The sequence below is a fragment of the Lampetra fluviatilis genome, chromosome 51 (genome assembly GCF_964198595.1).
Source record: "Lampetra fluviatilis chromosome 51, kcLamFluv1.1, whole genome shotgun sequence".
Classification (NCBI taxonomy): domain Eukaryota; kingdom Metazoa; phylum Chordata; class Hyperoartia; order Petromyzontiformes; family Petromyzontidae; genus Lampetra; species Lampetra fluviatilis.
Window position 1 is genome coordinate 5821249 of NC_136325.1, and position 11925 is coordinate 5833173.

Consider the following 11925-nt stretch of genomic DNA (forward strand, 5'->3'; position numbering starts at 1 on the left):
TTGTAAACAAACAACAAACAAACACAGCGAGCCACTGCTTGTAAACAAAAACAACAAACACAGCGAGCCACTGCTTGTAAACAACAACAACAAACACAGCGAGTCACTGCTTGTAAACAAACAACAACAAACACAGCGAGTCACTGCTTGTAAACAACAAAAACAACAAACACAGCGAGTCACTGCTTGTAAACAACTACAACAAACACAGCGAGCCACTGCTTGTAAACAACAACAACAACAAACAAACACAGCGAGTCACTGCTTGTAAACAACAACAACAACAAACAAACACAGTGAGCCACTGCTTGTAAACAACAACAACAACAAACAAACACAGCGAGTCACTGCTTGTAAACAACAACAAACAAACACAGCGAGTCACTGCTTGTAAACAACAACAAACAAACACAGCGAGTCACTGCTTGTAAACAACAACAACAACAAACACAGCGAGCCACTGCTTGTAAACAACAACAAACAAACACAGCGAGTCACTGCTTGTAAACAACAACAACAACAAACACAGCGAGTCACTGCTTGTAAACAACAACAAACAAACACAGCGAGTCACTGCTTGTAAACAACAACAACAACAAACACAGCGAGTCACTGCTTGTAAACAACAACAACAAACAAACACAGCGAGTCACTGCTTGTAAACAACAACAACAACAAACAAACACAGCGAGCCACTGCTTGTAAACAAACAACAACAAACACAGCGAGTCACTGCTTGTAAACAACAACAAACACAGCGAGCCACTGCTTGTAAACAACAACAACAACAACAAACGCAGCGAGCCACTGCTTGTAAACAACAACAACAACAACAACAAACGCAGCGAGCCACTGCTTGTAAACAACAACAACAACAACAACAAACGCAGCGAGTCACTGCTTGTAAACAAACAACAACAAACACAGCGAGTCACTGCTTGTAAACAAACACAGCGAGCCACTGCTTGTAAACAACAACAACAACAAACACAGCGAGTCACTGCTTGTAAACAAACAACAACAAACACAGCGAGCCACTGCTTGTAAACAACAACAACAACAAACGCAGCTACTCGACGCGTTCGTCTCTGTGTAGCACCGCGCGCGTGTCCTTAACTAGGGAGAGGGTTGGGGGAGGGGGGGGATATCGTGTAGGCGACGTTTCGGGCAATGGCCCTGCTTAAAGTTGGTTCACCTGTCGGGAAAGAGACGCGAATTAACACGCGGCATCGGCTGCGGTTGCAAAGACAAAGATCCCCCGGATAGCCTTTGATAGACTGTTGGGGCAAGTGCTGTTAGCGAGCACCTATGAAGACCAGAACGGCACACGAGGGGGTTGGGTGGTCAGCACCACGCCCGACCGCCTTTGTCTCCCCAGTTGGCGATGTTTACACACCGCTCCAGGTACTCATTTGAGGCTGAGCCGACCTAGGGGAGGCCCAGGACCGGCTCAGATAATCGTCACCAGTGTTGGTGGCCGTGAGCGGGAATCGAACTCGGGTCCGTAGCGCAGCGCGCTAACCACTACACCACCGCTCCCCCATTCACACAAAGAAAGACAAAGTTCCCCCGTATAGCCTGAACAGACTGTAGGGGCAAGTGCTGTTAGCGAGTAGCACCTATAAAGGCCGGAACGGCACACGACGGGGTGGGCGGCCAACACCACGCCCGGCCGCCTTTGTCTCCCTAGCGGCGATGTTTACACATCGCACCAGGTACTAATTTGAGGCTGAGCTGACCTAGGGGATGCCCAGGACCGGTTCAGATAATCATCACCGGTGTTCGCCGTGAGCGTGAATCGAACCCGGATCACCAGGTTCATAGCGCAGCCTAGCGCTAACCGCTGCACCACCGCTCCCCGATTCACACAAATTGTCATCCCCTCTCTAGACAGCTCAGGGCACAGCAGCGAGTGCTGTTACGTGTAAACACACACACCGTGTGTGCAGTGCCGCCACAGCGGCAGCGGCCTGTCCTTGACGAACACAAGCCACCGATCCCACCTCACCCAAAGTGGAACCCACCTCACCCAAAGTGGAACCCACCTCACCCAAAGTGGAACCCCCTCGGTAGGAGGCAGCGAGACGCGTCCGCAGACGGGCGGACTGCAGCAAAAACAAAACCCCACGCCGACATTGTCCCCCCGCCGTACACAGACAGAGACAAAGGTCCCCCGTATAGCCTGACGGGCTGTAGGGGCAAGTGCTGTTAGCAAGGAGCACCGGTGAAGTCGTGCGCGGCGCACGAGGGGGTGGGTGGGTGGCCAGCAAGCCACGCCCGGCCGCCTTTGTCTCCCCAGTGGCGATGTTGACACGCCGCAACGGGTACTCAGTTTGAGGCTGAGTCGACCTAGGGGGAGGCCCGGGACCGGTTCAGATAATCGTCACCGGTGTTGGCCGTGAGCGGGAAATCGAAACGGGGTCGTCGTGTTCGTATCGCAGCGCAGCGCTAACCACTGCACCACCGGCTCCCCCCTTGACACGCGCACACACAGACACAACAGACGCACACAGACACATCATGCAGCCGTCACTGTATCCACTGTTGTGCAGTCCACACCGCTCGCTGTGTAGCAGCAGCAGCAGCATCAGCTTCTGGGGTCTGCTGCCTGTCTGCGCAGAGGGAGGAGAGACAGAGAGAGAGAGAACGCGGAGTCGTGGGTTGGCGGTGACTGCAAGGGCGCGTTGCGAGCATGGAATGGTGGGGGAGGTGCTGAGATGTGCGTTGGGTGGTGAGTTGCGTGCCGTGGGGTGAGCCGTGGGGTGAGCGGTGGGGTGAGCCGTGGGGTGAGCCGTGGGGTGAGCGGTGGGGTGAGCCGTGGGGTGAGCCGTGGGGTGAGCCGTGGGGTGAGCCGTGGGGTGAGCCGTGCGGTGAGCCGTGCGGTGAGCGGTGGGGTGAGCCGTGGGGTGAGCCGTGGGGTGAGCCGTGGGGTGAGCCGTGCGGTGAGCGGTGGGGTGAGCCGTGGGGTGAGCCGTGCGGTGAGCCGTGGGGTGAGCCGTGCGGTGAGCGGTGGGGTGAGCCGTGGGGTGAGCCGTGGGGTGAGCCGTGGGGTGAGCCGTGCGGTGAGCCGTGGGGTGAGCCGTGGGGTGAGCCGTGGGGTGAGCCGTGTGGTGAGCCGTGGGGTGAGCGGTGGGGTGAGCCGTGGGGTGAGCCGTGGGGTGAGCGGTGGGGTGAGCGGTGGGGTGAGCGGTGGGGTGAGCGGTGGGGGAGCGGTGGGGTGAGCGGTGGGGTGAGCGGTGGGGTGAGCGGTGGGGTGAGCGGTGGGGTGAGCCGTGGGGTGAGCAGTGGGGTGAGCCGTGGGGTGAGCGGTGGGGTGAGCCGTGGGGTGAGCCGTGGGGTGAGCGGTGGGGTGAGCGGTGGGGTGAGCGGTGGGGTGAGCGGTGGGGTGAGCCGTGGGGTGAGCGGTGGGGTGAGCGGTGGGGGAGCGGTGGGGTGAGCGGTGGGGTGAGCCGTGGGGTGAGCGGTGGGGTGAGCCGTGGGGTGAGCGGTGGGGTGAGCGGTGGGGTGAGCGGTGGGGTGAGCGGTGGGGTGAGCCGTGGGGTGAGCGGTGGGGTGAGCGGTGGGGGAGCGGTGGGGTGAGCGGTGGGGTGAGCCGTGGGGTGAGCCGTGGGGTGAGCGGTGGGGTGAGCCGTGGGGTGAGCGGTGGGGTGAGCCGTGGGGTGAGCGGTGGGGTGAGCCGTAGGGTGAGCCGTGGGGTGAGCGGTGGGGTGAGCGGTGGGGTGAGCCGTGGGGTGAGCCGTGTGGTGAGCGGTGGGGTGAGCGGTGGGGTGAGCGGTGGGGTGAGCGGTGGGGTGAGCTGTGGGGTGAGCGGTGGGGTGAGCGGTGGGGTGAGCCGTGGGGTGAGCCGTGTGGTGAGCGGTGGGGTGAGCCCTGGGGTGAGCGGTGGGGTGAGCGGTGGGGTGAGCGGTGGGGTGAGCTGTGGGGTGAGCCGTGGGGTGAGCCGTGGGGTGAGCGGTGGGGTGAGCGGTGGGGTGAGCCCTGGGGTGAGCGGTGGGGTGAGCGGTGGGGTGAGCGGTGGGGTGAGCCGTGGGGTGAGCGGTGGGGTGAGCCGTGGGGTGAGCCGTGGGGTGAGCCGTGGGGTGAGCGAGTGTGCCGTGCCACGGGGCACACAGCGAGTCCGAGATGCTCCACACAAGCACATAGGTGATGCACACAGTCTCATCGACAAAAATACCAAAGGTAAGGATTGCCCGTATAGCCTTTAACAGACTGTTTTTGGGGCAAGTGCTTTGAGTGAGTAACCTATTTAAGGCCGGGACGGCACATGGACGACGTAGGTGTCCACGCCCGGCCGCCTTTGTCTCCCTAGTTCTGCTGATGTGTATACACACCGCACCAGGTATTCAGTCCTCATTCGAGGCTGAGTCGACCTAAAGGGGAGGCCCAGGGCGGTTCGGATTTCACATTCACCCGTTGGCCGTGAGCGGGAATCAAACTCGGATCGACGGCGTTCGTCGTTCGCAGCGCAGTGCGCTAACCGCTGCGCCACCGCTCCCCCTCCACCCCCTCATCGCACGCTACCCCAGGCACGTACAGCAGCGCTCAGGGTCACGGCAGCGAGTCGCCGCGCGTTTTGCCCGTCCCCCAGCACCTCCGCGATCAGCACGGTTGTCCACGTACGGCGCGAAAGAAGTCCAACGTGCAAGCGCACGCAGCGACGATTTCATTTCCCTACCCCGTCGCTTCTCCATCCCCGTATCCCAAGCGGCCCCCGCCTCATCCCCTGCCCTCCATCCAACCCTCCCTTCCTCCCTCCCTCCATCCCTCCCTCTCACCCTCCCTCCCCTCCATCCATCCCTCCCTCCCTCCCCTCCATCCCTCCATCCCTCCCACCCTCCATCCCTCCCTCCCTCACCCTCCCTCCCCTCCCCTCCCTCGCCTCTCTCCCCTCCCTCCCTCACCCTCCCCTCCCTCCCCTCTCTCCCCTCCCTCCCTCCATCCCTCCCAGCCACCCTCCCCCCTCCCTCCCACCAACCCTCCCTCCCCCTCTCTCTGCGTCTCTCTCTCAAGGACGCTCTTGCTGACCCCGTGTCTGCAGCTCACGACACGATATATTTTTTTCACATCCGCAGTCTGCATATTGCGCCCGAACCGCTGCACCTAAAAGGGGGGGTTTGTGGCGGCTGGGGGAGGGGGGGTCCTCTTGTGTTGCATTCATTATAACTCATCGGGCTGGTCAACACCATCGGCGTGTCGTGGTTCAAGCGAGCCGAGCTGACTCTGAGAACACGTGCATGGCGCAATACGGTCCATGCGGAGATTTGCTTTGTGTTGCTGCTGAAACGACGGCTGATTGGGACGTGTAAAAAAATATTTAGATACTTTTATAAATGTTTTTCATAATGAAGGTGTTTCAGGGTTAGATCGCGTAAGTATTAATGTTGTGTCATAAACCCTCCACCACCCGACACGACCGGTAAGGTTTGTCACGTAAACAACGCGCCAATTTCATATTCTTGGTTCTTTCGGTAAAGTCGCGTATAAGGGAAATAATTAAATAAAAAATATATAAAACAATAAAAAAAAATTCTCACGACGTTTCGATTGCAACACAAGCAATCATCATCAGGTGTGAAATCCACAGCAAGAAAAAAAATTCCACAGCAAGAATTTTTTTTTATATTTAAAAATGTCCTTGCTTTGGATTTCACACCTGATGATGATTGCTTGTGTTGCAGTCGAAACGTCGTGAGAAATTTTTTTAATTATATTTTTATTACTTTATTATTTCCCTTCTACGTGACTTTACCGAAAGAACCAAGAATATGAATCCCTGCAGTCACGAAAGCTTTAAATCTAAATTTTACGCGCCAATTAGTTTACCACTTCAGCCCACCGGTGTTTTTGAGAGTAAATCCACAACATTTACAATTTTAATACTGTGACGTTTCGCTGGTAATTACATCCAGCATCATCGGGCGAATTACAAGAACGACCCTCCAGCGCCTCCGATCTCTGTAACCCGACGGCTTCAGTGATGGCGTCATCTTTCTCGAATTAAGACCGGGAGCTGGAGGATTGATTCACGCATTCTGGCAAATCGCCCGATGATGCTGGATGCAATTACCAGCGAAACGTCGGACTACTCAGATTGTAAATGTTTATTATAAATTATATTGCTCGCGAAAGCCTACGTGCTAAACTATATATGTTTTTTGTTTAATCTGGAGGGACATCTACAGGATACAAACAAATTCGCAGTATTAATATTTTCAAAAAATTACCCAACAAAGACAAAGATCCCCCGTGTAGCCTTAACAGACTGTAGGGGCAAGTGCTGTTAGCGAGCAGCACCTATGAAGGCCGGCACGGCACACGAGGGGGTGGGTGACCAGCACCACGCCCGGTCGCCTTTGTCTCCCAAGTGGCGATGTTTACACACCAGGCTCTCATTTGAGGCTGAGTCGACATAGGGGAGGTCCAGGACCGGTTCAGATAATCTTCATTGGTGGTGGCCTTGAGAGGTAATCCATTCCCTGTCAACCCACACGGGTTACCCGTATTATTGTACAGGGAAATTTAGCAAAAATATGTTTTTGTCTATTTGTTTGTGTTTCTCCCTTGTGATTGGGACTGTGTAGAATGAACGTTGAGATGTATAAGGGCACGGGGTGACCAATAATGTCTGAATTGGTCTGTAATAAGGTAAGGCACTGCTAAGGGGTTGACAGGTATGGGAATCGAACTTGGGTGGTAGTGCAATGCGCTCATCACTATCCTACCGCTAATAACCACATGGACTTGCAGAGGAACATTATATTATGGGAAGGAGTCGAAATGCCTGCTAATTCGTTTTTTTTTATTTCAGACGCATGGCCATTGACGAGGTATAAATGTAACGCAAACTGAATGAAAAGGTAAACACGCGTCGAGAGAAGACGCGATGGGCCAATTAAAAACCCAAACTAAATTCTGTTATGCGCAAAAACAAAAGAGGCCTAATTCTAGATTTGAAGTTTTCGTGACTGCAAGGATCGAAAGCACAAACGCTTAAGTGTTTGTGCTTTCGCCACGTTGTCCCCACCTGAAGAAGGACGCTTGTGTTGCGCCCGAAACGTCGTGGTTTAATTTAGTTGTTTTCTTTTTTACCTACGTGACTTTACCGAAAAAGAGACCTAATTATTTAACGCAGCTTAGCCAACAACAACAAAAACCCCGCAAACTAAAATGTCTCTTGTGTTGGCAATCAAGCATGAATCAGTTAGGAGCTTCGTTAATGAGTTTTTAAAGACTTTAAAGAGATTATTACACGTAGTTCCACCGGCCAAGTATTGTGCACCGTCGTTCTATCCACGTGCATCTGCAGACAGGGGCCGGTCATGCTCACGTGTTAAAGGACGACAACAGTTCATCACAACAGGACAACCAGTGCAGGCCGGTAAAGTCGAAAGGCTCCCACAGCGTCGCAATCATGAAACGCCACCAGTTCACGTAGAACTGCATCCCAAGTCACTTTGCTGACCTAACAAATTGAGCAAATGTGTACTTTGAGATTCTTTAGCACCGCGCGTAGCCGACCGAGCTAATCGGAGGTTCAGGGTACGGAGAACAAACTAAACATAAAAAAAGCAATTCTAAAGAAATTCATTTTCAATCTAGATAATTTAAATGTGGCATCGCTCCAGTGGCTTCCTTATATCGGAAGGAAGAGCGTTCCAGACGGCCGTAGAAGCGCATCTGAAAGCGCGCGATGCGGTGACCACCACCTTTGTTCGATGGCTATCCAAAAGCCGCTGGTGCGATAATGACCGGAGTCCCCGTGATGGTTGATGCTCATTGATGAGATCAGCGAGGTGTTTGTGGTTCATTTGTGGCAAGCGCTTTGTGTGTGATGAGTGCCACCTCGCGATCAGCGGGCCTGTTGCTCCAAACTCAAATGTAATTGCCCTTGGCGATCACGTGCTCTGGACCGCCAGCTGATGCACTCCGTGACACTTCTCACCAATGGAGTCAACATGGGGTGGGGGGAACAAATCTTCCAGGGTGTCTGGGAGTCCCAATCCAGAAAAATATCTACGTTTGAAAACTCATTTCCTGCCTAAAATAAAAATAAATGACTTTTTATTTATTTTTGTACAATATTGTCTAATAGTGTATTGTATTACATTGCTCTGTTTTTACTTTTTAACATTTATTGATTCATTGTACGTAATGGCAGAGATTAGGGATTAATAAAGTGCAACCATAACCACAATCATATGAACAGAAATGTATGCATTGATTTATATGAAGACAAGTCCAGCTATTGTGGCCAAGGTTTAGCAAATTGTTGTTTTTATTTACAAAGCATAGCTATTATTTATTTTTCTAGCAATATATTGAAGGGGACATTTTGAGCATATTTGAATATTGGGGGGGGGGGGGGGATGTGTCCCCCAATATATATTATAATTACGGCCTTGCCTCACGCTTCCATGAGAAGTATCTCGAGGGCTTATCTACACCCTCCGTGGAGGGTGTTTTGGTTTCGTGCCGAGCCAAACGTCTTGGAAGTGGTGGAAGTCACTCACACGTGTTCTGGACCGCCAGCTTATACCCCCCCTCCCCCCCAAGGAAGATCTCGTAAATATCTGCCTTCGTATTAGGATGGAATTTTGTCAAATCCTGCCAAATTAAACTAAACGCGGAATGTCCCCTGGGGGGGAGAGGCACGAAGCCCCTAAGATAAATGTAGTCGTCTCGTGCCGGGCTCATCACAGCAGCAGCAGCAGCAGTCAATCCCCCAACCCCCACCACCCCCTTAGTTATGGGGCCGAGTGAAGGATGACTTAATTCCAAGCAATTACCAATTACGAAAGCACGCATTGAAATGACACACGACCTTTGGGACGGCCGTTTTTTTAAATCCTTTATATTAAGTTCACTTGCTTGCTTGCTTGCGCGCTTACGGCCGTGCAAATCTTTCGGTCGTTTTTTAACCCACTTCCCGTGATCCAATCGAGCTGACATTTTGCACACAGACTCGTTGTGCTTGACAATTAATTTTCGTGAAAATTATTTTCCAAAATTTTCCACTTTTTAGGAAAAAAAAATCATATTTAATTTAAAATACCAATGTGATAAAAATGAAACTCTCAAGAAAAACAGAAATGAATAATAAAATAAAACCGATGCCACGCATATAAAGGATTTATAGTGAAAAACTTTGTTTTTACGGGTTAATTTTTTATTCCCACGTCTTCCACGACGCCGCAAAATCCCCGTCGCCTCGTAAATTGACAGCTCCACCCCCACCCACTCGCCCATGGGTCTCAACGTCAACCACCGCCGCCGCCCGAGCCCGATGGCTTGGGGCCAGAGGTCGCAACCGGGTACCCAATACCCGTACCCTACCCGATACCCGGGTACGGGTACGGGTAGCCGTTTGCGACCCTGGTGCGGCCGGGTACGGGTAGGGAACGGCTACCCGTACCCGGCCCGGGTACCCATTTGCGACCCTGGTGCGGCCGGGTACGGGTACGGGTAAGGAATCAAAACCCGTTTGCGACCTCTGCTTGGTGCGCAGCGTCCCATTGCGTCGGCAGAAGGCAGGCGGCTGATTGCGAGTTACGGCGGCGACGAGATGGCCGTCTTCCTGGCCTGGTCGCGGGGAAGGGCGAGGGTTCGATCACGGACCCAGTGCCGGGTTAGCGAAGTAGCACAAGTAGCTGCTACAACACGTGTAGTAGCTGCACGTGTAGTAGTAGCACGTGTAGTAGTAGCTGTGTAGTAGCTGCACGTGTAGTAGCTGCACGTGTAGTAGCTGCACGTGTGGCAGCTGCACGTGTAGTAGCTGCGCGTGTAGTAGTAGCTGTGTAGTAGCTGCACGTGTGGCAGCTGCACGTGTAGTAGCTGCACGTGTAGTAGCTGCACGTGTGGCAGCTGCACGTGTAGTAGCTGCACGTGTAGTAGCTGCACGTATAGTAGCTACACGTGTAGTAGCTGCACGTGTAGTAGCTGCACGTGTAGCAGCTGCATGTATAGTAGCTACACGTGTAGTAGCTGCACGTGTAGTAGCTGCACGTGTAGCAGCTGCACGTGTAGTAGTAGCACGTGTAGTAGTAGCTGTGTAGTAGCTGCACGTGTAGTAGCTGCACGTGTAGTAGCTGCACGTGTAGTAGCTGCACGTGTGGCAGCTGCACGTGTAGTAGATGCACGTGTAGTAGCTGCACGTGTAGTAGCTGCACGTGTAGTAGCTGCACGTGTAGTAGCTGCACGTGTAGTAGCTGCACGTGTGGCAGCTGCACGTGTAGTAGCTGCGCGTGTAGTAGTAGCTGTGTAGTAGCTGCACGTGTGGCAGCTGCACGTGTAGTAGCTGCACGTGTAGTAGCTGCACGTGTGGCAGCTGCACGTGTAGTAGCTGCACGTGTAGTAGCTGCATGTATAGTAGCTACACGTGTAGTAGCTGCACGTGTAGTAGCTGCACGTGTAGCAGCTGCATGTATAGTAGCTACACGTGTAGTAGCTGCACGTGTAGTAGCTGCACGTGTAGCAGCTGCACGTGTAGTAGTAGCACGTGTAGTAGTAGCTGTGTAGTAGCTGCACGTGTAGTAGCTGCACTTGTAGTAGCTGCACGTGTAGTAGCTGCACGTGTGGCAGCTGCACGTGTAGTAGATGCACGTGTAGTAGCTGCACGTGTAGTAGCTGCACGTGTAGTAGCTGCACGTGTGGCAGCTGCACGTGTAGTAGCTGCACGTGTAGTAGCTGCACGTGTAGTAGCTGCACGTGTAGTAGCTGCACGTGTGGCAGCTGCACGTGTAGTAGCTGCACGTGTAGTAGCTGCACGTGTAGTAGCTGCACGTGTAGTAGTAGCTGTGTAGTAGCTGCACGTGTGGTAGCTGCACGTGTAGTAGCTGCACGTGTAGTAGCTGCACGTGTAGTAGCTGCACGTGTAGTAGTAGCTGTGTAGTAGCTGCACGTGTGGTAGCTGCACGTGTAGTAGCTGCACGTGTAGTAGCTGCACGTGTAGTAGTAGCTGTGTAGTAGCTGCACGTGTAGTAGCTGCACGTGTAGTAGCTGCACGTGTAGTAGCTGCACGTGTAGTAGCTACACGTGTAGTAGCTACACGTGTAGTAGCTACACGTGTGTAGTAGTTACACGTGTGGTAGCTGCACGTGTAGTAGCTGCACGTGTAGTAGCTACACGTGTGTAGTAGCTGCACATGTAGTAGCTGCACGTGTGGTAGCTGCACGTGTAGTAGCTGCACGTGTAGTAGCTGCACGTGTAGTAGTAGCTGCACGTGTAGCAGCTACACGTGTAGTAGCTGCTCGTAGCTACTACACGTGTAGTAGCTACTACACGTGTAGTAGCTACTAATGCAGTGGCTACTACATGTGTAGTAGTAGCTACATGTGTAGTAGCTACGGGCCCCGCACTTTCAAGGGCCCCGCGCTAAATGCTTTCAAGCTATCAATTAGGGTTCAGTGATTCTGCACTCGCTCTATTACTATAGTACTATACTGCCTTCAACTTTTACGAACGACTGGGCGTTTAAGGTTAGCGATTTGTCGTATTATCTGGCTGTATAGCAAATAAAAAAAATACAATTGCTTTACTGTGCAAGTAAAAAATTTGTGTTTTAATATTTTTGTCATTTTTTTATTTTAGGACCCCTTTATAACATATACTAGATTTCGATTTAAAGCTTTCGTGACTGCAGGGATTCATCTTCTTGGTTCTTTCGGTAAAGTCGTCACGTAGAAGGGAAATAATAAAAGAAAAAGAAAACATATTTTATAATGTTTTATTTTTATTATTTTATTATTTAAACATATTTTATTGTTTTATTTTTATTGTTTTATTATTTCCCTTCTACGTGACTTTACCGAAAGAACCAAGAAGATGAACATATACTAGCTTAATCAGGCACTGGGCTTGGGCCACAGCGCCCCATTTCATCGGAAGGAGGCAGGCTGTCTGCTTGCGAGTTACAGTGACAATGAGGTT